Below are 27,881 nucleotides of genomic sequence, written 5' to 3'. Positions count from 1 at the left end.
TGTTAATGTGTCCAAGTGTCGGACAGGACAAACCCCGCCAATCGAACACCGACCACTGGCCGCCCTGTTAATATGGACATGGGGTGGACATTTTATGTGATGAAAATAAATGTTTGGCCGGGCCGGGCCGGGACTACAAGCAGATAATTAATGTAACATGCAAACGGCAACAACATCATTGTGCGGTGCCGTCGATGGCGGGGAGGGCTACCTGCTTTAATTATTAGACCGACTGACAAATGGCTTCGAGGGAATGCAGTGGCCGGTACCACCGGGTTCCGAAGCCGATGTTCTACGTCAGCAAGCCCTTCTGCCTATGGCGCGTGAAGTGAGACCGAGAGAGACCGATTTGTAATTGAATCATTATACAAGCATTTGCTGGCCACGGTTAAGTAGATTTTGTATCTATGGGTCCGCGGGGTCCGCGGGGTCTACTCTTCCAGCAAGACCGCCCACCGCACGGACGGCGGACGGGGTTGACCTATTCTTAATGGGCATGAATTTATTATTATCAAATTATGGTCAACCGTTGCGGCGGCGGCGCCCCTTGTTAAATCCGAAGCATGAACGTGGCGGAATCAAATCTAAGCACCTATTAATATTGCACTTTGATCGGTCATGATGTTAGCTGTGTGCCTTGCACATTGTGTGTGTACGGTGAGAGATTGTTGTAAGAAGTTTCTCTCCACATTGACATTAATTGATCCGACAAGAGGCTGCTTTTGTGTGCTGCCGAGTGGTGGCCCCCTTCAGAGGGACGCGAATTGCGCACGCTCTAGAGCAACAACGAGCAGCGGAGCACGTTCCAATCCAGTTTGGCGTCGCCTTCCGACGACACCGTCGCCGGTCCTTAGGGCCCTAAGCTTTTGACCCCATTAGAATATCGGCTGATTAATTATAGCACCCCCAGTGGGGGCGCCCTCGATAATTAGGTTGCCATAAATATTAGCTCCGTGCCGCGGACCGGAGCAACGGCGTGGCCGGCGAAAAATTTGCACAAACTCGTGACGGGCTTTCGTCCGTTCCCCGCGAAGAAACGTTATCTTTGGCCGTGCCTCTTAGCTCAGGCGGAGCTCTCGGCCATAGTGCTGTGTCACTGGCCGGGCCAGACCGGGTTCCCAACTTCCTCACCGTGTTGTTTTTCGTCGTTGTTGCCGGGAAGTGCAATCATTTGCAGCTCAAGCACTGGCCGTGGGGGGGCACCGCCGAACACCGTGTCCAAAGAACGGAGCGACCTTCCTGCCCTATCACGCGCCCATCTGGGATACGCCAATGGCAGGCGATGGCAAGGGAGGAAAAAAAAATGAACGGAGAATAAATCACAAACCGTTAGCAAGGCGCGCGCGCTTATGGTAAAATGGTTAGATTTTTATCGTTCCACTCTTCGCGCCGCGCCGCACCGCGCGCCGGGTTGGCTTTCCTTTTTCGGTCCGACATCGGGCCCGGGAAGCGGAGGGAGCGACCAATTAATGGCTGCAACATTTGTTGCACTTTATCGTCCCGGGGGCCCGGCCCCGTTCCGCCGATTGGTTGACGTTCGGTCGATCGGATGCGGGATGCTGTTTTGAAGGATACCAATTTTTTTCATACTTTCTTGCTTCAAGGTGGCCACGATGCCAGCCTTGTTCAGGAGAATGTAACTACTTTGTAGGCCGATAATAAATCGATGTTTTATCGATGACTTAAAGCGGGTGATGATGAGCATCATTTAACTCGCCAACCCGTGGAGAGAAATCCCTTTGAAACAGAGCAGTCTAACGGTTCTCTAGGGGCCAACTTGAGCTTGGCGTGTGTTGGTCAATTTAAAAACAAATTCATCTCTCGGACAGCAGAGTGCTCGAAATTGTGTAAACCACGGCGTTCACAGAGCGACCTCCCGCCGTGTCGGCCAACATCCCTTTGCACAATGCATTTGCCCCCACGGTAGTGACAACTAATGAATTAGAGTCGATCACGCAGAGGGCAGACCGCTTTGTCGGCGACGGCGGTTTCTGATCTTCCGTGGAACAATCGTCATGTTTCGTGTTTCGTGAACCCTCGGCGACCCAGCACTGAGATGCACTCGACGAGACGGTGTATAAATCGTAATCTACACCACCAATACCGGCCTGTGCCGCGGCCGGCAGAATGGGCCCAGTTTTCCTCCCATTCACGCCCGTGATGGATGGATGGATGGCCGGTGAGGCGCCGGAGCGGAGCCGGAGAACCGCCGTTTGGCAATCGTGATCGTGAGGATGGAAAATGTGCTTGTCGGTGCCCCCCAACGCCCGTTCTGTGGCGTGCGGCATCTGTTTGTTCCCCAGCGACACGGCGCTGCTGCTGCTTCTGGCTGGATGGCGTAAAGTGACAACGGCGAGCACGCGGTGGCGGCACCCTCACTTCCGTGGACGTGCCGTCCAAATGGTCTCGCGGCTTGTCAAATGATATAATAGTGGCAGATCGTGCCGTTCCCGGACGATCGTCGGTCCGTTGGTGACCATCACCACCGTAGGAAGAAGCGTCGTCGCCCGAACCGATCACTGTCAGTGTGCGCGCGGGCAGCGCATCACACTTTCCCGTGTCCATGTGCCAATCCTTGGGCCTCGGACAGTCGGGTTCCAGCCCCGGGAAAGCCAGCTGGCTGACCCCCACACACCGCGCCGCGGCTCGTTCCGCGGTGACATTAACCATTTTCATTCGGCCCAGCGTTCCGCGATGGCCGAATGTAGCAATACACGATTTTCTATCGTCACGCGGGGCGGCAACGATTTATGGAACTGGAGCGCGCGCGCGGAACGTTCGACGGCTTCCGCGGCGGTAGCACGCCCCGCGGCCCGTTTAGTAGGGAAAAAGGGCACCATTACCGCTGGTGCTGGTTGGCATTTGCGGCAGGCTGATTCAAACGAGGGTACGCATGTTGTTTACATGAAGGAGCCCGATACAATGTTGCCTGGCGAGCATAATAAAATCAAAGAATGTCACTCCCTCGTCCTGTAGAGGGGTTCCGGAGGTCACTGCAATTGATCTTTCCCCGAGTAAACACCGGCAGATCGTAACAGATGGCATTTTGTTGGGGCACTTACCTCACCCTGGTGCTTTTGGTTCCGAAATGATTATGGGCCTCCGGAATGTTGAAGGGCAAACGGTGGCAAACTGCTAACGTGGGGCTGAAAATAAAATTGAGGCCTCAATTCTTATTTCTACAGTCAATTGGACAATTTCGATACCATTCGATTGTGAGTCTCAAATTCCAGTTTGAAAAGCGTGAAAGTGGCTGCGGTATCTTCGCGCCTAAAGGTATGCAATCCGTGCACACCTCACATGATGCCGTTACCAAGCGTTACTTTCGTTTCTTCGACACATTTTTAAGCTCCTTCGGGAAACTGCGGCACGCGAAGCAACGTAAAAGGTCAATCGATTTACGGTCGCTGCACCGCTAAAATGGCAACATTCTACCCCACGCCGCGTATGTCACAACAATTTGCGTAGGGCCCACGTGCCAGCGTGCGTTACTCCGGTCGGCGTCGTCCAGTTGTCAGGAGACGCAAAATATATGGGCACGGTTTCGTTCCCCCTTCTAAAGCGGGCGGCGCGCGTTGGTCAGTCGGTTCGTTAGCTAGCGCCACAGCCGGGAGCCACCGGAGCGTAGTTATCGCCCATTTAGGCTGGGACACACTCGCGACAGAGTACTTTACGCGGACGACAACCCAAACCGGCGGTGTCAATTTAGAGCCAGCGCGCGCGAACCGAAGTGCAAAGCTTATCACTTCACACCTCGCTGACTAGTGTGACCGTCCTCACAACTGATTCGGCCCAGTCCAGCAGGGTAGTGTCCAGTGGGTCGCCAAGCTCCCTTCACAGGCGCGACCCGCGTAAATTATGGCCCGTTTCGTCGCCGGCGGCACTCGATACTTTCAAACGGCGGCATTACGAGGAGGCCCACCCGTCGGCCGAACCGTGGCGCCCAAATAAATCCACAATCACTCACCGGGCCCAGTGGCCCCAACGGGCCGCCCTCCCTGTGTTGGTCGCATTTGATAGCGTAACAAGTTTTATGAAGTGTTGCGGCGGCTAAATTGTAAACATATTGCAACTGCAATTTATTGGAACCGCCAGCCCAGCTTCGCGACTGCAACGAATCGAGGAAACCCATCACGGGCCGGGCCTGACGGGCCCCCGCAGACCGCTTTCCGTTTGTGTTTCGGTGCAACGCGGTGGCCTGTACTACTTTACGGTTTACTTCGTGCGGTCCGCCATACGTCATTGGTGGCATTTTGGAGGATCCGAGCGCACCGAGTGGGTGACAGTGCCGGGTTGGGTGGGTTTTTTGTTGTGCTCGTTGCATGTGCGGTTCGTTAAAACGTTGCCCGTGGGCAGAGGGCTTTTAGAGCCTGCGGCGTGTGGCCGCGCATGGGAGGCAAAAAATTAGCCACATCCAATCGGTGATACCGTTGGGGTTTCGGATCGGAAGGTATCGGAACACGCGGATACGGTGGTGGCCTCTCCGGTGGTGAGTGGGAAATTGAAAGTGAATCGGTTCTGCTTTGGCGTGCGACGCCGTGTGCGATCGGTGCCGTGGTGCGAAAACATTAAAATTCGATGGATGATTCATTTCCATCTTCATTTAGACGGGAACTGGTGGACTTTTTCATCGTTAGCCAATTGTAGTTTCTACTCCATTCAGTCAATTGTAATGTATGTAGACCAATGTGACTTTTGCACGATTCCCTATGCCTTCCCGGAATAGCTAACTGTCTGTAATTTGGACACTCGAAGCATCCAGACAGGAACCAAAAGTGTAGCAACCCCATCTGGTGTGGTAGAAAATCCTGGCATTTTTTGTCGTTTATTATTATTAGAGCGGAGAGAAAGGAGAACTTTAAGTTTGATACTTAATTTCGAAGGTCGAGGTTCGAACTGAAGTCTTTCGCTTCGAAACCGATGAATCTGTGTAACGCAGACAGATGATCTGTTCTTGGTTAATTGGTTTGGCTTGCAAAAATATGTTCCAAAGATTAAAAGGTTAACAGAACGCCAGTTTGTCCAATTGAAGAGAATTCTCGTCTACAAGATTCACTTCGCTTCAGAAAGATCATTCGTCTTCCAGTCCAGGTGTTGACGGTAGCCATTTATCATCGCACTTCTTCACTTGAAATGGAAACGCGTCCACTGCCACATAATTTAGAAGCTTTTCTAGACTGGCGTCTTTCTGCTACCGAACAGGCCACGAGCTACTCTCGAGATGGTGTTTGCTGATCGATCGATGCGATGATAACGATGATGCCCTCTTTTCACCGTTACCCGATGATCACTTTTCGCTGCGGACCGTAGCGCTTGTTCCGTGCCCTGTAATTTAGTGCCTTTAGTGACCCAGCGCACCTCTAGCAATGTGCATTTCCCTCTTGCATTGAGCATGCGGCCTTGAGAAAACCCGATTCGCAATCGGTTGCGGTTTGGGACCATGACATATTACGCGGCTCTCTTTTTTCTTCATCTCCCAAAGCCCCGAAGTTCCGAATGAAACATTGATTGTCCCAAAAGCACCACCGAATGACAGACTCCTCGGTAGACACGATTCGTTATGGTTTTCACTGTCGCGCTGGCCCCTCCGCGCGGGGTTCGGTAATCGAAAAAGAGTGAATATTAAAAAATCATAATTCGCACCGTTCGCGGCGCCCTCGCCCGGGGTTTCGTCAGCAGACCGCGGCCGAAACGTGCAACTATTTCTTTGACCCGAAAAATCCCAACCCAACAGCCGACCGATATCTGTGGCCTCCCGCCAGAGAGAACTGAGGCCCGGGAGATGATAATATGCAACTGGAATTTAGTACACTATGCCTCGTGTCGGACTGTGAGGTTTCGAGATTCCGACTCGGTAATTCGAGGTTTCGCATCGAACGGCTGGGGCGGACTGATCTTAATTATGATCGGCATTCGATCGGTGCTGATTGTGGTTGCACGCTTCTTGGGGCCTAGTGTTACGCAAAGCAACCGACTTGATGGGTGCTTAATTGGTTTCAAACTCCTGTCAGGATTCACGCGTGTTTTGCCAAGACGTTGATGGCCCAACCTTCTTCATGTAGTTCCTTTTGTAGCGTTGAGTTCTCCGTAGTAGTTTCCTTCCGATCGCGAACGCTTCAAAGGGAGTCCATTTCATCACCTGTTGTGCGCGACTTGTTTTCGCGCCGTAAATTCGCCACCCATCGGGGACCTGGTGGCAGAAAGTGAGCGTGTTTTGTCCACAGGTGGGCGCCAGGGAGCATTGGACTGGGCTTGTTGTTGGCCGCAGGCTCCAACCGAACTCCCGATCGGTGGCCTCACCAACGACTACGCATTCAGGCGCAAAAAGGAAAAGGCACACGGATTGAACCAAATCGAAAATGATCTTCAGCCGCTGGCACTTTCAAGTCTTTCGGGCTTCGCAAACAGCGCGAAAGTGCAAAGACACGCGCCCGGACCTCGGAGAAACCTCGGAGGCCGCAGAACGAACTCCATAAATCAATAAAGCACCCATCGTCGTCGTCGGGGCAGCCGTCTGCAGGAGAAAGAGGAACGGTCCTGGCCTCCGAGCCGGCGATCGTATTGCGCTGTACCCCTGGCTAATAATGCCCGGCCACCCCCGGGGGCGCCAGAGTGCCCCGAGATTCGTTAGTTCGTTCGTTTAAAATTTTCTTCCACTTTCGCTAACCCGACCCGACGGCTGACCGAAACGGTCCGGTGGCCGGGCGAGGCTGTCATTAAGATGTTTGCCAAGCGATGATAGCACCTTCGCAACGTCCGCCAGCCATAGAACCCCGGCCACTCCATAGGGCACCGTTCACCGTTCGAACTCCGATACTCCGTTCCACGGCGCCGCCGCTTTGGTGAACTTTAATTCAGCACGCGAACGACTCGCCGAAACGACCGAAATATATCCTTCAATCTCACCCGGCCCGGGCAACAGGCGGTGACGCCAACAGAGGGGGATCGCGGCGCTCGGTGGAAGATGTGGTGCAACATCCAATTTAGATGGACCTTTAGCGGAGTTTGATTTGAGTCGCCAGCCAGCCAGCGGAGCGAGCGGCCGAGAGTCGGCCAAGATAGGTCAAACGATCCAGGCGTTCCAGATGGCACCCCGGGTTCAACACGCCTCGGTCCACAAACAGTCAAATGAGTCGCCACGATGGATTGACTTGGGTCTTGGCCTCCTAGGCGAGTCGAACGGCAAGCGTGTGGATGTAGAAAATTGGCTCGTTATTTCGCTCCACGGTCCCCGAGATGATCTGACCATCTACCCGTTTGGGTCGCATTTCCTCGAGTTCTTCGCCCCGACGACTGCCCGGGCCACATTTGGAGCTGTCTGTAGCTTTTCACCTCCTTTCTCCGGGTCCGGTATGGCACCGCCGTTGCCACCGCCACCGTAGCCGACTTGGGGGAAAGAACGCTCACGCGAGCCAGTTCGTGTCGCGTCGAGTAACGGGGCCGCGCACTGCTCCAGAAATGATTGAAAGTGAAACTTTTCCACAAAACCGGAGACAACCGGCACTAATCTCCGGGCTCCGGGCTCCGCTGTTTGTGTAGGCAAACGGCCTGGCAGCGCGCCCCACATCTTCGCCTTGTGACCAAATGAAGACCTCTGTCATGCAAATCCAGCCCACGGACGCGTCAGCGGTCAGCGTACCTGGATCGAAATAGAGAGATATCTTCGATCGAGAGATTCTTCTGCTGCGATCGCCTTCGTCGTCGGGCCAGGGTCCGCTGATCGATATTGGGAAAGAGACCATTGGACATGCAAACCACACTCTTTGGTGGGAATATTTCCAATTTGTTTCGGACGGTTGGAGTAGGAAAGCCCCCGACAATCTGCCGATCAGCGACGCCTTGTTTGCTTTGAAAACAGGGCTCGAAAAGTTGGTCATTGGCCAACTCTCTTCCCATCGACGCTTGGGGTTTCGGAGGCTGGCGGCTTTCGGTGCTGTATCAATTTCGTAGTAAGACCCTTAGCCGTATGCCCAACGCACTGCACCCCCGGCATCGGTAATGCCTCTGTCGTTTCATAAACCACTATAAAAGCACTCAAGGGCCTGTTGGTTTGTAATTCAATGATAACTTTACGCAACGTCACTGTGCGAGGTGAGTTTTTCTCGGCGCTGCAACTCTCTGCTGAGGCTCACTTTTGACACTCTTCCGACGACGACCCAAAATCACCCAGCTCGACAATATGGGGCACCCCAGAGGCCGAATGCGCTCAGCCAAGTGGCTAATCCATACACGCGCAGCCGGTGGCGAAGGTTTTGACACACACAATGTTAAGATTTAAATTGACCTCGGTTCGGACATTCGAAGGAATTGATCTCCAGTCAGCCAACCCGGTGCCCGGTGCTCGATATCTATCTTTTATTCTCAACCTGAGAGACCTCAAGATTGGCCTCACGGTGGCAATTTCGCCATCCAGATGTCCATCAATCATACGCGATCGTGGGTCACCACCGGCAACGATTCCATAAGGTTACGCCACTCCAAAGCGCCGAGTGCCACACCTCTCCGGCAAGTTCCAGTCCGTGGTCTCGTGGACATCCCCATTCTCTGCTCACGAAATTCGTTCACTTGCTGCTACGCCACCGCGGTGTGTAGGTCAAACGGGGGGTTGGCACATCCAGACGGGGTGGATGATAGATTTTTCGCCAACACGATCTCAATATGGCTCTGCCTGTGCCTGGCTACCTACGAGCACCCTGTACGCCAGCTGCTGCTGCTGTTGCTGCAGGTCCATAAAAAGGGCCCTGTCTGCGCTTGAGAAATGGCAGCTCCACCGCGTTACGGTCCTTGGCAGCGGAGTAGTGTCCTGGGCCAGGGTGTAGCCCGCGTGGAGCCTAGACGAATGTCAACCCACACGATCGGCGACCGGCCACCGAACACGGCAAAGGCCTCTCGTGGGGATTAGCGAGGGTGGCAGCCCCAGAGAGAGAGGGAGGAAAAAACACACAAAATGGATGACAAGTCCCATTGGTGACCGCTGCCGTTGTTGCGTTGGATTAACTCGATTTAGGTAGTGTAGAGCAAGACCAAAGGCAAGGCTCGGTGAGGTGTGTCGCCGTTTTTTGTATATTACACCGTGCGGGAAGGACAGTTAGTAATGAGGCTGAGTGGGGCAATCTCACACCCGAGAGGGGAGCACGATCGCGCCCGGAGTTGGGCGACCCAAAGAAACACCGCTCTGACATGATGACCTACTAGAGCGCTGCTAGAGGGGTACTACGGGTACCACCCTTTTTGCCTGTGGCCACCCTACCGGGAACCAGAACAACTCTGTGGGGCTGCTGTGCGTACTGCGCAGTTGGCAACACCCGGGGGCACTACCTTGACGTGGAAAAGGAGTGGAGTTGCCATTTGTAAAAGTGTCCCTCACGCACCGTGACCCTTCTGATATAAAAATAGTTCTTGGGGTAGATTTAGCCCGCATTCGATGCGATAACACCAAACGGTCGGGAAGCTTTTTCTGACCTCGATCTTCGCAAAGAAATCCCTCCGAAAAAGCTCACTGCGCTTCTCTGAATCGGCTTGTTTTGATCGTGTCTCTGTTTTGCTCGCCCATTCGTCCTCGAGACGGTCTCGCTCTCGTTCGCGGCGTACGGTTCTGCCTTTCTCACTCGCACTTTCTCTCTTTCGGTACCGCCGGTTTTTATGGAGAGTATGGCGTGAGAGCATTGAGTGAGAGAGAACTCCAGAGAATCGCGATCGCTGTCGATCGCGAGATCAAGCAAAGTGAGGTTCGAAAGTCAGGTTAGAAATGAGCCAGAAACTCAGAGTTGCAGAGCGAGAGAAACACACACAAACTTGGATCGTGGCGATATTAAAATGGAAATGTACGAGGACTGATCAAAAAGTTTTGCGATATGTGAATTTCCACGGGCAACGAGTATCCGATTTTCAACTTTTTTGTGGCGTAAGGTTGCTACATTCGGCCATTTTAAGTAATCGGTCAATTTTTGACAACTGTTTTGCTTAGACGGGTTTTAGCTCATCTTCGATGCCGTCTTTATCTCCTAAATTGTATCGTAGCGTCGTCCTTTCATGGCCTCCTTCAGTTTCCGGAATAAGAAAAAGTAACAGGGAGCCAGATCTAGAGAATACGGTAGCTTTGGCATTATTAGTGTGATGTTTTTGGTAAAAATTCGCGCAGAAACAACGATGTGTTAGCAGGAGTGCGACAGCCAATTTTAGGATTCCCACAAATCCGGGCGTTTCTGACGAATTGCTTACGGCAAATTGCACATAACTTGCAGAAAATATTCGTTATTGACTGTTCTATCTTTTGGAAACAACTCATGATGCACCACGAACCTGCAATCGAAGAAAACTGTAAGCAAAACTGTTCACAATCGACTAAACATGACTTTTCGATGTTCACATCTTCTCGGCCCTCTGAAAAATTTTTGAACCACCGATAAGTGCTACTTTGGGTCATAATAACCTGACCCACATAAGCCACAGTCAACATTTCGAATGCGTCCGTGCGCTTAATTTAGTTTTTCACACCAAATTTGATAAAGATTCTTTGCCATCCATTTTTTGGAAGGGATAAAAATCGAAAATGAGCCAAATCTTGTCCAAGCAAAACAGCTGTCAAAACTTGACTGATTACTCAAACTGGCTCAAACTTCTCACCATTTAAGGAGTGATATAAGTAGCAACATAACGCCACAAAAAAATCGAACATGTGAAATTCAAATGTCGCGAACATTTTTGATCAGACCACGTATGTCCATCGCAAACCAAAGAGCGGGAGTAAGAGAGAGTGGTTTTGAGAGCGAACTCGACATCGAGACTCAGAGTCTGGTTCGAAGATCGGTTAGACTCGAGACAGAAACTCAGAGAAATTCAGACGCAAATTTGTATTTCAAAAAATCGGACGTACTTAGTTTCAGAGCCATTTTTCACAGTGTAAAGCTCTTCGGCTCTTATTCGCGTGCTGTTACTTGCTAATATTTTGACTACGCTGTAGCGGAGACGGGTGTTGCGTGTTGTCCTCGGCCTCTTATTTGCGTGCCCCCCCTTAGTCGCTCCCCTTGGCTGACGATAATTACTTTCTACAACGTGCCCCGGGCGAGTGAACGAGTGAAATCGAACCGAGTGTCGTGGTGCCGTTGTTTTTGCGCAGGGCACTTAATTTACCCTTTCGCCGCCAGACCAGACTGTGAGGTTGTGTGGATGCCCCCCGAAGAATTCGTTCTACGGTCGTGCAGGACCTGTGCGTTTAGTGCAAGGGGTTGGCCACCCTCTCTGGCGTCGAGCGTGTTGTAACCCGAGACGTTCCCTGGCTGGCCACACGACGGTCTTCGAAACGGGGTCCCACGGTTCGGGGTGACCTTGCGCAAAGTGCAGTTCCGAAGTCCGCAAAGGGCACCGCGTGGCATGGTACCTCCTGCATATTCCTGTGGCAGTGTGTAGGGACGCGCTTTGTGTCTCCACAAAAAGCGGGCTAAAAATGCCCTTTCAAGAAGTTACGGTCTTTTAGTGTCGAGCGATCCACCGTGGGATCGTTTGTAGTGGTGCCACACAGTTACCTAGCGTTGCGATTACACGATCGCTGGCGATCATCTATTGCTTGCGTGTGTGCGAGTGTGTTCGTAAAGCGAAGCCAGGTGCAAGCCAAGAGTGTGTTGTGACATGAAGAAAGTGTTACTCTGGTGGCCGGAAAAAAGGGTTTCACATAAAATTAGGTTAACAGAACGACTCCTCCTGCACTCCGGGGGTCTCCCGATGTGAGTTCCCTGTGTGTGTTTGTGTGTGTCAACAAAAGGGTTGACTATTGCCGCAAAGGGAAGCAAATTATAATCATCGCCTCAAAGGCGGGCGCGACCTAACACACCCCTTACTAGGCTGTTGGCGGCCTTGACTCTGAGGCTGTGGCCATCGTCTCTCTCAACGCGGGAAGCCGCACCGACCGCAGACCTCAGACTCGCGGCTTCAACATGGTGTTCGGAAGCCGATTTCGCATTGGAAGGTAAGACATCGGAGTAGATTGCATCATCCTGCGGGTTGCAGGCAGGGATTAGCAACGAGAACCTCGGAGTCGCGGAGTCACAGAGTCACGGAATAGTGTCCCACATCTCTGGACCGAATCTGGGAGATCGAGAGCACGCTAATTGTGTGGGATCTTCCAGAGACATCAGCTGGTCCCCGGGCCAAACCTGCGGCCTATTATTCTTTCCCGTATCTCCCTTCGATTACCATCTCCCCCGGTCCCCTCGGGTTGTGTCACCATCGAGATGTCACATTGGGAGTAATATACGACCCGTCCAGGGCTTTCCCAGGCGGCCGTGTATGTTTTCTTTTAGAAAGGTGAGTACTTCCTACCCATCTCCGGTAAGGGGTGCCGTACCCAACCGCCGCGGCAGCGGCCGTATGTTGTTGGTGATATTATCGCCCAGCAGCCCGAGCCCGGTTAACGACGGTCGTTTAGCAGAGCCCGATACTCGGCCCCTCGCGGTTCGGTCCGGGTCGCGCACAAAATTCGCGCGCGATCCACAACGTTCTGCGCGTACGTCGCGCGCCCGCAACCGTTACACAATAGTGTGTTCCGCGTGGCCAGGCCACGTCTGGACGTGTGGACGCTTTCGGGGAGACGACTTTCACTGCGTTCGGCGTCCGCGACCAAGGGCTCGGTTTCGGAGCACGACGCACGCCTCGCCTCGCCGATGCTGCGCAACATTTCGCGCATCATTTTCATCGCACGCTGCTGCTGCTGGGAGTCGTCTCCGTCGGGCCCCTAGAGGCTGGCCAACTAGAGGATGATCATTTTCTTCCCCTTAAGACGGACCGGACCTAAGGTCGCCGCGGCGCACAGCTCGTTATAGCTGTGCCCGTAACTGATTGTCCGGCCGTGGCCCAAAGGAAGAAAGCCAAAGCCCCGCTGGCCGCTGGGGGTGGGCCAGCTCGCCGCCACGCCACCGTGCGGCTACTATGTGTACGGTTCCATTATGCTTCATTACGTACCCGTGCCGCTCCGACCCCAAGGGAAACCGTTTCCGTCGGGCGGGGAAGGAAAAGTTCGAAAATAGCCAGGCCGCGCGCTGAATTATGACGCCACCGGCCACCGGAGGCGGTTGGCAGTGATTTGAAATAATTAGCAGCAACAGTTTAGCGATTATTTACAGTAGTATACACCCCGTCCGCGGGGCTCTCGTGTGGGCAGGGTAGCCGAAACCCGGCGCGGCTCTTGGGAACCGCGAAGGCGCCCGCGCTGATGTGGGTTTTGAGTGCGGTGTTGTGTAAAGATTACGAACCGCTTTAAAACATTGTACTTTTGATGAGGCCCACCGTTTTGCATTTATGATTCCCTCTCAGATCGGCAACATAATTTTAAAGAGAAAATATTGCTTGTTTAGGATGTAACTACAACATACTGAGGGGTCTTTCAATGAGGGCGGAATTGTGGTGCAGGTCCAAAAGTTAAAAACCGAATTGTGTAAACAGATGGCTTTAGCTGTCAATTGGTTCCTCCTTATTATTCTTTTTTGGCAACTGTTACGTAAAAAACGGATATCATGGTACGTCCTAGCCGCCGGCACCAGCGCACCTGGCGGACTTACTGGAAACTATAACGAGAACGACACGCGCTCATCTAGTAACCTTAGAGTAGATGTAAAGCGAGAAACGGGCAGTTCGCGACAGACGGTGGAGAAAGAAAGACTTATAATTTTTAAGCTCCTACTTTCACATTACGGTGTAATAAAAGAGGTTCTACAAAAAAGGTTTTTAGTTTGTCGCTGACTCAATAGTGAATAAATTTAACAGGCAACATTATCTTGTTTTGACATCCGGCAAAAGATTTCAACTCAAAACGAAACATGTTTTTGTCGGTAAGTTACGTTTGAGGGCGTTTGATCATACCCACTTTTGTGTCAGAAAATAACGGTTTGGCGGGATCATTGGGATTCTGCTACTTGCTCAAGAAAACTGCTTCAGAATCGTATCAAAAACTTGTCGAAGCTAACGATGATCATACAAGATGGAAGATCGGAGTGTTTTGAGTGATTTGAACTACAAGAACTTGCAATGGAACAACAACTCGCGGATCAGCTGAATGTAGCCCGATACGCCATAACCCTACGTTTCAAGGCCCTGGGAACGAACAAGAAAATTGTGAACTGGGTGCCACATGAACTAAATGAAAGACAGTAGGAAAACCGAAAACCCAAATGAGAAATTCTGCTCACCAAAAGGAAGTCGTTTCTCCATCAGATCGTGGAGACCCTTGGGGATGGAAAGTAAATTCATTTTGAAAATACAACGAGTTGTATGTAAAAGATATGTTGTTGTGTTAACGAAATAGTTAGGTTTATTAGATTAATTTTTGGAGTCATCGTTCAGGTGTCTCGATGCTGTCTACCAAGCGCTTGAGAGAAAACTTCGGAAGGGCCAGCTGTCAGCCTCGGGAGCTGTCGTCAAACTGTCTTGCGGGAACTTTGTCCACAGGTCCACCTTCTGGATCAACAGAATTAACCGAAATCAACTAAGGCGTAGCTTAACCTAGACATGCCCCCGCGACCTTCGGCCACCGAACACGGGATAATGGGAGCGTCCCCCGGTCTGCTGGTCTAGGGTAGATAACAAATCCCAGTTCCAGGGGAAATAAACCTATACGATTAGTGGCGGGTAGGGTGTTATCTCTCACTCAACGCCATGCGTCATTGGGTTCTGCCAAGGTACCAATAAACAAACGCGAATTTCGCCTTCACTGCCAAGTTCGAGGCATAAAACAAACAGCATTCATTGCTTAAACATACAAATACTTCGGGTGTTTTGCGTCCACTAATAAATATCGCTCGGAGGTACGGCTTTATGGAAACAGTCGGTTCCTTAGTCACCGCGCCATCGTGCACCCGAACGCCAATCGGAAGGGGACTCCTTAAAGAGTATGTGTTGGGCGGCTGGCTGTGGTGACCCCAAAATGTCACTCCTCGATACGGGACGGCGGTCTCCCAGTAATGCCCATTACGGTAAAAACCTCCCATTGTTCCGCCCAGAGTGCGTTCCCGATCTCGGATCTTCGCCCCACAGCGATCGCACAGCGATCTTCCCTGGTGTCCCGAACCGCAACTGTCGCATATCGCCTCTTCTCCGAGACAGTTCGTGGTTTTGTGCCTTACTTTAATTGTGTTTGTGTCTGCCCCGCCATAACAGTTCTCACACTGCCGCTTGGTGGCACATCCAGCAGCCGGGTCCTGCCGGGTTCCGAACAAAGAAATACGCCCGTGGGTCTTAGGCGCCGTGGGGCACCACCCCGTGCCACAGCTTACGCGCCGTTTGGGAGACCCCTCTGTTTGTTCTTCAACCCTGCGCGGTGTCTCTGACTCATGATCTTTCGGTGTGGTGCCTGCGGATTACTTAACACTTTGCACCGGTCGGTGGTTCACGACAACTACACGCGAGCCGTGGCGAGTGTTCTGTACACAAAGTCTCCGGTGCACACCGCAAACCGCGACTCGTTCACGGGAAGAGTCGATCGCTTCCAGTTGGAGTGCAAAACCCCTGGGCGAAGCGAGCATAAAGATCATCCCCTCGGAGCCCTCGGTGGTTGCTGTTGCGTGTTGCGGTTGCGAAGATGAACCTTCCGCGAACTGGATGGCTGGCAGATAGAAGGTAGATAAATTGGTTTCATTGTGTGCTTCGCCATTTCTATTGCCGCTTTTTGTGTGGTATTTGCGTCGGAGATCGCTTCGGTTTTTACGATCGGTTGCGGAAGATCTTCGCCGTAATCTTCGGTGGAAGATCTCTCTCTCTCTCGAGGCTCACAAGACGTGCGGTGCCTCGCGTGGTGGCGGAACTCCTCGGCGTCGTCGTCGTCGGTCACACCAACAAATGGCGCTGTTGTTCTAATTTTTCTTGCGGAACGACAACACGGAGCAACACGTAATGGCTGCGGTGTGCGCGAGTGGGGCACGTGGCTGGATCGTCTTCGTGTGCCGCGTTGGCCACGTAGTTCAAGGGTTCAACAAACCGCGCCGCGCAACTGTTGATGAACTCTAGGAGTGCGCACGCGCCGTTGAGTCACAGCGCATAGAATAGTGACATGCGTCACTAATCGATGCGCACTCAAAGTCAAGTTCAATCGTGGTCACGCCTAGACGAGAACTTATGTTCCAACTGAGGCCCCTGGCACTTCCATCATATGCTGTGTGTCGGGTGGAATGCATCCGCCTCGGTCTGGGACTGGGGAGATCACATTTCGATTTGCTGTTTAATGGCCCCGTGGTCGGCGGAACATGAAGAACTCATTAACCGCAGCACGGTTCACACTTCGTTCGGTGGCCGTTTTTCCGATTCCAACACTTCCCGGCAAGCTAACGAGACTTCTGACTCGCACTTTGGGGTGGTTCTCGGAACTTCTCGGAATACGGCACCGGCTCCCGGGCACATTGACACGCTGTTTGCTCAGCCGGAACGTTCGGCGAACTTGACGTGACGGGCTACGAGAGCGGTTTTGGGCCAAGAAAAGCGCACGCTGGTGAGAATGGTGGCCCGGGTTTTTCTTTGCCGGTTCGATGGCCAACAATTGGCTGCTCTCATCACACTTGGACGTTCGGTGCAATTAAATTTTTACGATCGAGGGCCTGACTCTGGACCTGAACGACTGGTGGAATGACCTAATAAAAGTGAAATAACTTTCCTTCGCCTTCGACTTCGCGGACGACTTCGAGAACTGGACAGGAGTTTACCGAGCGTACTTCCGGTTCGATCCGGGTCCGTGTGGCTCCGGGTTTCGGATTTTGCCGAGTCTTCGGAGCGACCTTCGACTTTTCGAAGCAAAAAAAAGTTCCTTTTCTCCTCAACTCGCTCGCCGTGGCGACTCCAGTGTAATGATCCTATGGGGGCCAGCGGGACAAGAGTTATGGCGAGCCCCACTTATCGGTGGGGCTGGCAGTCGGTGACGGAGGCGCTCGTTAGGGGCTCCGGACATCTTGCGGTTAATTGAGCTTCAGTAAAAGTTCGCCAATACCGAATCCTTTCGGTTCGACGGAGTCCGTCCTCCGTAGAGCAGCGAACCATGGAGTCGTCAGACGTAGCCACAACAACGATGCCGAGAAGATAATGAACACATTCTTCCACTGTGTGTTTGTTTTCTTCGTGCGTCTCCGGAGTCCTGCCAGAGCGGAGAGATCCGTTCCGGGCCAACGAGAAGGCCCGGACGCAGAACTTGTGGTTTCCACTTTTGTTCAGTCTTTCGAACTTTTGGATGGTTGCGTATTACGCAGCCATGGACAGGGGTTTTTTGCGGTCTGTCCGCAAAAGGTTTGCGTGTACTGTCCGGTGTCTCTGGGTTCGCCTTTCCTATGGCAATTTATGCTTTGAATTCCTTCTTTTGAAACAGGTTTCACGAGACAATAACAAAGAAAAGCCCCCACAATACGTTTTCACCGGAGCTTTCGGTTGATCCAACTTATTACGAAACGACTTCTCAAATGTCCATAAATCATGATCCTCACTAATTGATGAATCGCCGCCGGTTGGCCCCGATCGTAATTTACAGTCACCAACCCGACACCTTTAGAACCATTCTCTACCGATTTTTTGTTACATAAAGGTGGGTGTTTTTCGAAGGACGCGTCCACAAACCGCACGGGCTGGGACAGATTGGGACTTCGGATAACATTCCAACACGACGGTGGTCAGATTTTTATGCTAGCTGGCTCCCAGCGGTTGCTTAATAGCACTCAAGGGGGGCCAAAAATAGCATAACATTCGCTGACCTTCCGGAGAAGTTGGGCTCCGACAGCACGGTTCACGCCCCGGTGTCTAATTCGGCGTTGACATTGCTTTTGGCAGGCCCCGGATTGCTTTGAATTGCGGCCCGTCATTAGTTAGCTGTCAACGCTATCGAGTCGAAGCCATCGCGCATTAGCGGACGCAGAGGCAATGTCAAATCAGCATCACCCTACGCCGCGCTACCAATCTCTTTGGGGATCGCGCCCCTTTTATTGGGGAGCCGCACCGTCCCCAGTTCTAGCATTTGTTTTCTTTCGGTAGTCTTAACAGCGAACGGCGCCACCGAACATAACGGGCCACGGGTGGTTCTACGAATCCTGATGATCCCGGAGTTCGCATGCGATGCTCTGCGAAGAGGAATGTGACTGAAAACACGACGCGCAACGTTAAAAACGCTGCAACTTCTTCCCATAAACGGTTCCAACTCAACACGAACCAGGAGCCGGCAATCAAGGTCGATCGTATCCGTCACGGGCCCGGGCCCCAGCTCGACGTGGTTGTGTGCCTTGATGCCTTACGGCTACGCTGGACGATCCACGTCCTGATCCGTGATCGGCGTGTCCGAGCGAATGCCGAGCGATGAATCCGGCTTCGGTGCGAATCTGGTCAAACCAGTCCAGGTCGTGCTGGGTAGGGCTTTCGAGCAGACCCCGTGGCTTGATTTTCGTTAACTACAATTGATTATCGAACATCGATTAGGTTAGAGCTACCTTCGATCTTCAGCAGATCGGAAGATCGGGCACGACGATAAAGGTTTATCTGTTTAGTTTACCTAATCGCAAATCGCAAGTGATGTTTCTGACTTCTTTCGCAAACCGATTCTGGTCCGATACGGTTCCACGAAGGAACTGGGTCACCGACGACCGACGGTTGATTGTATAAACTGCAGGAGAAAGCAAGACTCGAATTCCTCTTCGCTTGCTCCGCGACGACAAGAATGACGCTTTCGTTTTCATCGCGACCACCGTCAGCTGGTTCCACCTCAGTTTTCCATCGATCGCGACGATCGGCGATCCGTTCTTCGAATTGTCTTGGATCGCGGGAAAGCCACACCAGGGGCCGCCTCGTTTTCCGCGAGCTTCTTCACCCGATCCGACACACTTCGGGCGCGAAGGGGTAAACCACTTTTGCCTGCGCGTGACTTCATTTGGTCAAACGACAAAACAATAATGTTCCCGGTTCCCTTCTCCAGCTCGCGAGGTCCATTGGTTTTGTGTTGCCCTTTACCACCGCTCTCTCTCTCTTTCTTTTTTTGTGGTCTTCTGCTCACTCTACCTTTCTCTCACATGCCAAACGGCCCGCCTGGAGTCCTCCTTGGCAATAAGGCACCAAAGGAAGGCTCTCGGTAAGAAAACCGGTAAATTATTGATCCCGGGACCAACACCACCGAGAGTCAGCGGGCTGCCGACGAACGAGAAACGAGTCACCGGGCTTCGACTGGTTTTATTGATTTTCATTTCAATTTCCACCACCGAGCAGCCGACAAACGAGTTTCCTTGGCTTCTGCTCGGCCGGTGGCTGGTGGTTGTGTGTGAAAACCCGGGTTGGCCAACGGGTTGTGCAGCCGTTACCGGATGATGTTGATTATGGTGCTCGCGTCCGTCCCCTTTGCCAGTCACGCGCCCTCGGTAACTGGTTTTTGGGCGGCCCACAACACGATGCGGTCGCTAATTTTGCTCATCCATCAACACCCCACCAGTGGAAGTGTCGTCGTTACCTTCTCTCATCGGTGAGGGATCGTGAGGGATTCTTCTGGGATTCAGGAACTCAGCCCAACTCAGCCAATATTGACTCTCTAAAGTGTATCAGTCGTAGGATGGTAGCCTCAAGGTGGCATCGTCCAAAAGTCGTCGCGTGAACACTTTCACCCTCGACGAGACACGCAGACGAAGGTTTCGGACCTCGCGTCGGACGTCGCGAAGAGTTGAGGGGCCATTGGTCAACCACGATCACACCCGGCGTTCGCACACAATAAAATTATGTTTTTTTTATGCGCTGCACCGGGACCGTGATTGTCAGCGACAGCGGGTCCATTCGCATTCCGTGAACGGGCGGCGGACCTGAAGTAACACCTCGTCCACCGCCTGGAAATGGAAATTAGGGAAAACAAAGCGCCGAGTGTCCACTCCGTGGCTCCATTAGATATTCTTAGCCATGCTGCGCGGTAGATCCGGTTTTCTCCCGGCGAACGGCAAACCTTCCCTTCAATGTTCGATCGAGTTGCCAGAGGATTTGACGGAACGGCTGTCGATGAGCTGAGTGACAAATGAAGATCTGTGGAGAACCACGGCAAACTTGAGGGCGCCGCTCGAGGCCGGCAGACTTCAGTCGCCCGGCCCGACGGCGACGGCGGAGTGTGATCTTGAACCGAGCGACACACTGATCTAGTCTGAGGCCGGACCGACTTCATTCCAGTGCGCACATTCGATCGGCTATGATTTATGTGAGATCGCGAACGCGAGTGATCGCAATCATCTTGTGGCGGCGATCGGCCGGCGCCCGGCCGAACGGTCCGTGGAGCTATTTACGCTGTCGCCATCGTCACACGCCGTCGCCGCTCCCATTTGCTTCTGCCATTAAATGGCACACAGCAAAATGGGATCAGATTAACCCCCTTCTCGCTCTCTCTCGCAGTCTGGTGTGGCCTATGGTAACTCGGTTCCACCCTCGAGACTGCCGGAGGGATGCTGCTGTCGAGTTATTGATCACCGCGCGTTAACTCTCGAATCGGTTCAATATGATCGCCGGCTAAAGGCCAAACCAGTCAGTCAGTAGCCGCCACATGTTGCTGGCGTGGGCCACAATGGTATCGCCCGCCCCAACCCCCCGATGCTGTTGCTGTTTGTCCAAACAAACTCACGGTCCGGTTCGGAGTCTGTGAAATTAGATTTCGAAATGAACTGTGGGCAAATCGGATGCCGTTGTTTGGGTGTGTCAGCATCGCGCGTGTCGTTTCGCGCGCGATCTGTCTCGCGATCGGTTCTGCTGAAAACTGAATCGCCGTTTGTTTACGCCGGTGGATCTGGTGGATCGATCTCTTTGTTGCTGAACCGGCCTTAAAAAACAGTTCTTCTCAGCTCGGTCGTGTTACGCGGAACAGAACGTTCTTTGTGCGCGCGGACCACATCCGTCTCGGGCTTCGCGTGTACCTCGTCACGAAGAACGGCTGCTGCTCCGCGTGGAATGCGTTGTGTTGTCGTCGTCTGAAGCACACCGGTGGCTGTGGCCACCTTTTCCCAGCAACCTTGGAAGGTCGTCGCAGGCTCGGAGGCTAGCGGATTAGGTCTTTCGGACGAAAAAGTGAACGTCTCCCCCACCGGTTTCGCACGATCTACGGACGGTGGGCCGGACGGTGAGCGTATGCGTAACGCGATGCCCTGGGCTGGCTGGCGGCAGGTGCAGTTCAGGTGACATTGCTCCGCTCCGCGCGTTTACGTGCTGCTGCGCTGCAGCTATGCAAACGTCGGCGAGAAACACAATAGCGGGCTGTGTGTGGCCCGGGTTCGTCCTCGGATGCACATTTTTGTCAATGTCAAATGCCACACCGGTGGACGACTGGCGCGCTCTGGAATGCGAGGCGATTAGACGTTAGTCACGCCGGCCGGCCAACCCCCCACCGGAACATTGTCAAAACACGTAACACACCCTCTGCAGCCGGAGAAAGGCACCAGCCGTTGACGTGTGCCCGCCGTATGTGACAAATGTTGAGCCACAAACGCGATCTTGTGTTTGATCGGAGATAACCGAAGAGTGGCACAGTGGCAGCGATCTGATCTATTTTTCTGGCTCCAGTTTTCTTTCTCCCTGGTTCGCTTTACATCGCTTTAATCGGCCATTGTGGCCACGTGAAGCGCGAAATGGGCGGGCGAATCAAATCGTTTCTTCAATTTAACTGCCAATCGCTTCAATCGACGATTCACGCGCCCGGCCGATAAATTAATTTGAAAGACGACAGAATGAACACTACACACTCCTGCATTGTGGTTACACAACACAAATCGGTTTGGTTTTGTTGGCGGCTACCCGACAATTGGAATGCGGCGCACGGTCGCCGACCTTTTTGCTGTGCCAAACGACCCAAAAGGTGCACCCTTTTTTCTGTATTCGGAATGTGTTGTCGACCTACATTAAACTGAATTTTGGGCCCAACCTTTCGTCACCGTATGGAGGAAGTATGGTGTAAGGCGCCTCGGCTCACGGCCCGTTCGTTCGGCCCGCTTCACTATCATATCTCGCACCGGCCTTCCGGCCTTGCGCCTGGTGCCTGATGCGCTTCGATGCACTTTTTCGAAACCCGAAATGCCGGGCGCGGAAAGTTTGCAAAATGTTGCACATTGTGGCGCAGAGTGTCTGACAACCACTTTCCCACCCGTCCCGGGTAAAACCGAGGCAAAGCTTTCTACCCGTCCCGCGCGGCGCACCCGGCAACGCAAATAAAGATTAGAAAGAAAAGACGCCACAGACGATAGCAAATTCTTTGAACGGCTGCTTAAGATGGCTGCTGGTGGTAAGTTTTCCCTTTTCTCAGCCGAGCCGTGCCGTGCAGTACCCGTCCGAAGCCGGGGAATGCCGGCGGCCGCGGGCTCTCAGGCGGTTCACGAGATCCATTCCGAGATCGTTGAAAGCAACAGAAAAAAACGGGTGCAAAAGTGGAACACATCAAGGTCGTCTCAAGACGCGCCTCACATGCGTGTGTGTGCGTGTGTGTTTGGCCATATTTGGTCACGAAATGCGGCTGCAGCTTTTTCTTCGCGTGGCGAACACACATGCCACCGCCACCACCGGTAACCGCGAAAGTGTTTCGCGGACAAACGTGAGACGCAGTTTTTCCGCCAAACCCCACAGACAACAACGACGACGACGACACCAGTCAGCGATAGCGCAATCGCACCTGCGGTGGGTCGTATTTTAGATCACCGTTTCGTTGGAAAACCGAGAAACTTTCACGATTTAATAAAAACCTCCCATTAGCGGCTTTAGGGGGTTCGCTTGAGTGATTTACTCTTTTTGTCCGTCTGCCCTTCTGTCTGTCTCAAGTCGTTTTGAGGTACCGGCTTGCGATACGTTTAATCGACCGTTTAAATCCCCGCGGGGCGAGTTAATTTGATGTGTGTCAAGTGTGTGTTAAGCGCCGTTTAAATGGTTGTTGTTTTGAGGAGCTTTTTAACCTTTTTAGCAACCTTTTCTATTTAATGTCGTTGACGAGAAAGCTAGTTTTGTTTCAATGAGGTGTCGGTTTTTACATAGAGAACCCTTGGAATAGGGAAACTCCTCTCCTCTCAATAGGTCCCAGTTTCAAAAGGCGCTCCCATGTTCTCGATTTCCCAAGATCGGGTCAAAACCATCACTCACGGGAAGCCCTTACCTCAGACCTCATAAGGAAAACGTTGGCCTCCTCAACTCGTCCGTGCTTGACATGACACGGGAGAGAGCATAATAACGAATTTTCCCCATTTTTGCTGACGACTAACTCCCCGAAGCAAGAGAATCGATCACCTTCGACCGAACACTGCCCTTAAGGACGTGCGTTGTTTTCGGTGAAACGCATTTTAGCGCTTTTCTTCGGTTCGCTTCACTTTCGCTTAGCGCGACGCTAAATATGCCATTTTAGTTTTCGGCGCTTGCAAAATCCAGCTCTCGACCGTCTGTCCAATTCGTATGATGATCCGCCCCAGCCAAGCATTCGAATTAATTAATTCAATCATTACACCGTTTTTGGCAACCCGCGACCGGGGGCTACCAATATGGGACCCACCAGCCGTGCGAATGAGGCGGTCCACCCAAAAACCTGCGATTATTTATCGCGTAACCGGCACGGCCGCGTGCTGTTGGGACACACTGCGTCACAGTGACACGGCCGCGCTTGCGTGTGACACAGTTTTTGCGATTTTTGGAAACGCTGGGAAAATACTCTGAGACCCCCTTTTGGACGCAGCTCCAAGGAGCGTAAGGTGTGTGAACTATGTGTCTACCCATTCGGACGCATATGTTTTGGGCCGCGCTAAGAGTCGCAAAAAACACGATCACGGGCCACCGATAAATCACACGATCGCTCAATCAATGCGGAGAGTTTTTTATGGGCCTTCGAGCCCTGAAGCCACCAGCGGTCCTTGCCTTTACTGGTACGCCGCCTGGAGTGAGTTGCTTTTCCCTTCTTCGCGTGTCACTTGTGGGACCGGCGGCCGGACGGTGAGAATTGCGTGGCGCAAAAGTGTGACGCCGAGTGTGAGGCGTGAAGATCGTCGCCAAAGGCAAACCCCTAAGTATGTTGATGACGGATTAGGGAATGTTGAATGCACTGTGAGTTCTATAGTGTGTCAAGCATTTCATAAACAACTTCCAAAAGACTTTCTTTCAAATTAGGTTCTTCGAAACGAAGACATTACGAAACAAACGAAATTATGCACCGCGTAATCTTAATGTCTTATATTGTTCGCGGTTGTTCCGGGGACCTATCGGGGGCGAAATATATGTCAACCCGGTTCCCGGTTCATTGTTCATGTAGCTACCACATCCGGTCCCGTTCTACTTTGCCCCGTTTTACAACCTGCCGCCGCCATCAACTATGCCGGCCCGACAATGAGCATTTTGCTTAACAATGTGCGACATCGGCGGTCGAAACCCGAGCTCCCGGCGGCCGGGAGCGCGTGTTTTCGGAATTCCGGAATCGGGCACGGTGCTTCCGTTAGGCCGCGCCGCAGAAAGCGCCAAGTCAGCGCCTCAGTTGCCTTTGGGTGTGGGGGTAAGTGGAAAAGAATTTTCACAGCCGACGATAACAAAAGTGCCAATTAACGGCCGCGGCACCCGCTTTGTGCCGGGGGTGGCTGAATTCTTGAACCCGCGAAGGTGAGAAAAAAAGGGGGAGGAATTTCGAGACCTGAGTCGTGACCTGAATAACGGCCCCAAGAGCCCAACGGGGGCGAACGTTGAAAGCATAACCGGCGATGATCGTCGCTTTTTGTCACCCGTTTAATGTGCCCCGGTCGGGGACACTCCCAGAGTGAGTGATAGTCTGACATGAATATTTACCCATCTTTTTGTTGGGTGGCGCCAGCGAGCCACTGTTTGTTCTTGTTCAAAAAAAAAAGCTGGCCCTCGGAGCCAGCCCGGTAGCCGGCGGAGTTTATTTTTAAATTATACAAACGCGCCACGGCAGGTGATAGATTTAAAACTCCACATTATTCTCCGCCGCCCGGATGAGACGATGTTTATTTATAGCCCACCCTGGCCACAGCCTTCCAGCGGCAACTTCCAGCACAGAATGGGCAGAATTCTAACATTGTACTGGGAAGATCACCCTCGCAGGCCGGGCAGGTCCATTAGTCACTCTTCTTAATTATAATCTCTCGCGCGCCCGCGCGGCTAGATAATGTTCGTTTGGATCTTTCCATCAATTAGTCGTAACGCCGTAACGTATAGCAGTTTGTGGCCACGACTCTGGTTCCGGGTAATGATGAGGTCCATAACTCCGGAGAGCTTCTCACTCACGTTCGTTCAGAATCGCCCAGTGCATCTCGTTGCATTTCCCGTGGCCACGGCCACTGGCTGATGCCAGTTCGTGTAGACTCCGCACACGATCGGGGAGAAGATGAAATTCATCATTTCCGGGCCTCGCCGGCCGGGCCATTTGTTTTGCATCCGAAATAGCCGCGGACCTCTCGTCGAGCGCTAACACGTTTCCACGTTGCGTAAGTCCGTTGCGTCGTCGTCGCGTTTGATACGGGAGATCCTATCAGGGGGCGCCCCATAAATGGGTGCCCGGACCGACCCGGAGTCGATCCGGCGGGCCCCTAAGCCACCGGCGGAGGACAATTCGCACAACCACGCGGCGCGCGCGTTATTTAATTTCACGGGAAACATACATTTTAGGACCCGCACCCGGCTTAATTGTACTTTAAGTCGCGTCACGTAATTGGGCGACCGAAGATGCCGCCATCAAGATACTCCCGAAAAACACCAAATTACGCCCGAATGATGGCGCGACCCCCATGCCGGACAATACGCCGGAAGTGCGCCGACGGTTGGGTGCCTTCCCGCCCAAACGCTGGTCACCGAAAACGGTGTCGGAGTTAACGAGTTTGATGTTGTCGCGCGCCCCACACCATCTGATGCTGCCTGGCGCCACAATTTGTCTCCAATTTGTGGACGGAAAACGACGACGTTTGCTTCTCAACGGCGGTTCGTGGATTTGCATAAGAAAAGCGCGACTCCCTATGGGAGTTCCGAAACGGCCGAAAAACAAAAACAATTGCCCAACACGCTCTTGGTGGGAATGGCCAAAAAGCAACGACGCGCAGATAATGTGACGACATGGCCGAAAACCCCCCTCAGAGAGCGACTGCTGCCGTTTGGTCTCTGACACCTTTTCCATGAAAATGCGTCGGTTCCACCCGTCCGCCCTCCCGTGGATCCGGAAACCCGCGGCCCGCGGTTGCAGGTCGAAATAATGCATTGTTCGGCGGCGCACGCCACACGCAACACACGGCTCTGGCGGCTTTCTTTTGCGTGCGTTTAGGCGGCGCGTTAAGTGGCAGGAATCTGGTGATTTATGCGACATCATGCGGAACGTTCGAAGCGATGTCGGTGTCGGCCGTCCGGAGGCGCATCCGGGAAAAAAGATGCGCACCACACGCCGGGACTGACCGCGGGCGCCAGAACTGGTTTACCAGGTTGTTCAATAAGTTTTAAGCTTCAATAACAGAGAGCGCTGCTGCTAACCTAAAATTATTTTGTTATATTGGTACGCTCTTCATATGAACGTTAGATAAGTTTCATTTCAATCGATCACTTCATTCTTTTTTTACAAGCCGTTTAGTATCGACGTGTCACAGTAATGCTTACAACGAAGATAATCAAGTATCGTGCAGTGACTGAATTTTTAGTTTAGGAACAATGATAAGCAAAAAAAATCATGAAAGAATGTTGAAAGTGTATAAGGACTCTTCATTTTGAATTAAAGGGTCAAAGGGGGGTTTTTGAGTTGAATCGTGGTCGTCCAAGCCTTGAAGATGATCGACGTCAAGGACGTCCAAAAGCTGTAGCCTCACCTGAAATCGTAGGAAAAATGCAGAATACAAATTCTGAAAATTATTGGATCTTTTTAAATCAGCTGAAGGAGAAAATTCGTGAAAAAGAACTGATTTACAGAAGAAAAAAATCCTTTTTCTTCAGGAAAATTTTTACTCTCTAAGAACGGGCTGAACCGTATTTATTAATTCTATACTTAATTCTATCGACATAACATAATCTTAAATCTAAGCATCATGGATCATAAGCATCACAAGTGCATTTCGGCAATGGCAAAAATCCAGGAATTAAGCCTCGAATAGTTGGACCATCTGGTGAATAACCACATTTTGCCCCTAGCGACTTCCATCTGTTTCCATACCTAAAAAAATCCTACGCCGAAAGCAGTTTTCATCAAATGATGAGGTCATAACAGCTGTGGAAGCGTATTTTGAAACCCTTCAAGATTCTCTTCCAGACTTCAGGGATGGAATTCATAAATTGGATTCTCGTTGGCACAAGTGATGTTCAGGGAGACCATACTGAAAAATAAAGTGTATTTCAAACCATAAAATTTTGCCAAAACTTTTTGAACCACCCAGTAGTGGCCTCGAGAGGTGTTTTCTAAGCTGTGCGGGGTTTGTTGGTGTACCGTCATCGAGGCGCCTATCGGCGACGATGCTCCTCGAGGTCCGTGAGATGTGCTGTGGCGCCACGCCGAGCCCGAGCGATTCGACTTTTCTCTCGCCTCGAAAAAAACGCGGATCAAACAACGAAACAGAAAGACCTCCGAAAGAAGTGAAACAATCCCGACCCGCAGCTTGCGCCAAAAGCCCAGCCGCCCCACAACAAAACATTAAACACGAAACGAAACAAACACACACACACACACACCACTCAGTGGCCTCTGTTTCGGAGCATAATACATAAGCGGGGAAAAAACAATATAATCAGATGTAAATCATGGCCCCCGGTCGCGAGCTCGTCTTCGGAGGCGACGTCCAGATGGCGTGGCCCGCGGAGGCTGCGACGGATCGAAGCGGCCGTTGTTGTGTTTTGGTCACGGCGTGCCCGATTGCGCAACCCATTTTCCCCTTACCTGACGGCGCACCTCCCGTGGACCGGAAGTGTGGTTTTGTGTAATG

General features: G+C 52.3%; 1 protein-coding gene across 1 annotated transcript in view; it reads left to right on the top strand.

Moving 5' to 3' along the window:
* LOC128271179 (protein Shroom) overlaps window positions 1-27,881 on the top strand; it is a 120,013-nt gene that overhangs the window by 56,619 nt on the left and 35,513 nt on the right. The gene's annotated exons all lie outside the window — the stretch shown is intronic.

The sequence above is a fragment of the Anopheles cruzii genome, chromosome 3, assembly GCF_943734635.1.
Source record: "Anopheles cruzii chromosome 3, idAnoCruzAS_RS32_06, whole genome shotgun sequence".
NCBI classification, from domain to species: Eukaryota; Metazoa; Arthropoda; class Insecta; order Diptera; family Culicidae; genus Anopheles; species Anopheles cruzii.
The sequence above is the reverse complement of the archived record's forward strand: the minus strand, read 5'-3'. Positions and strand labels throughout refer to the sequence as shown.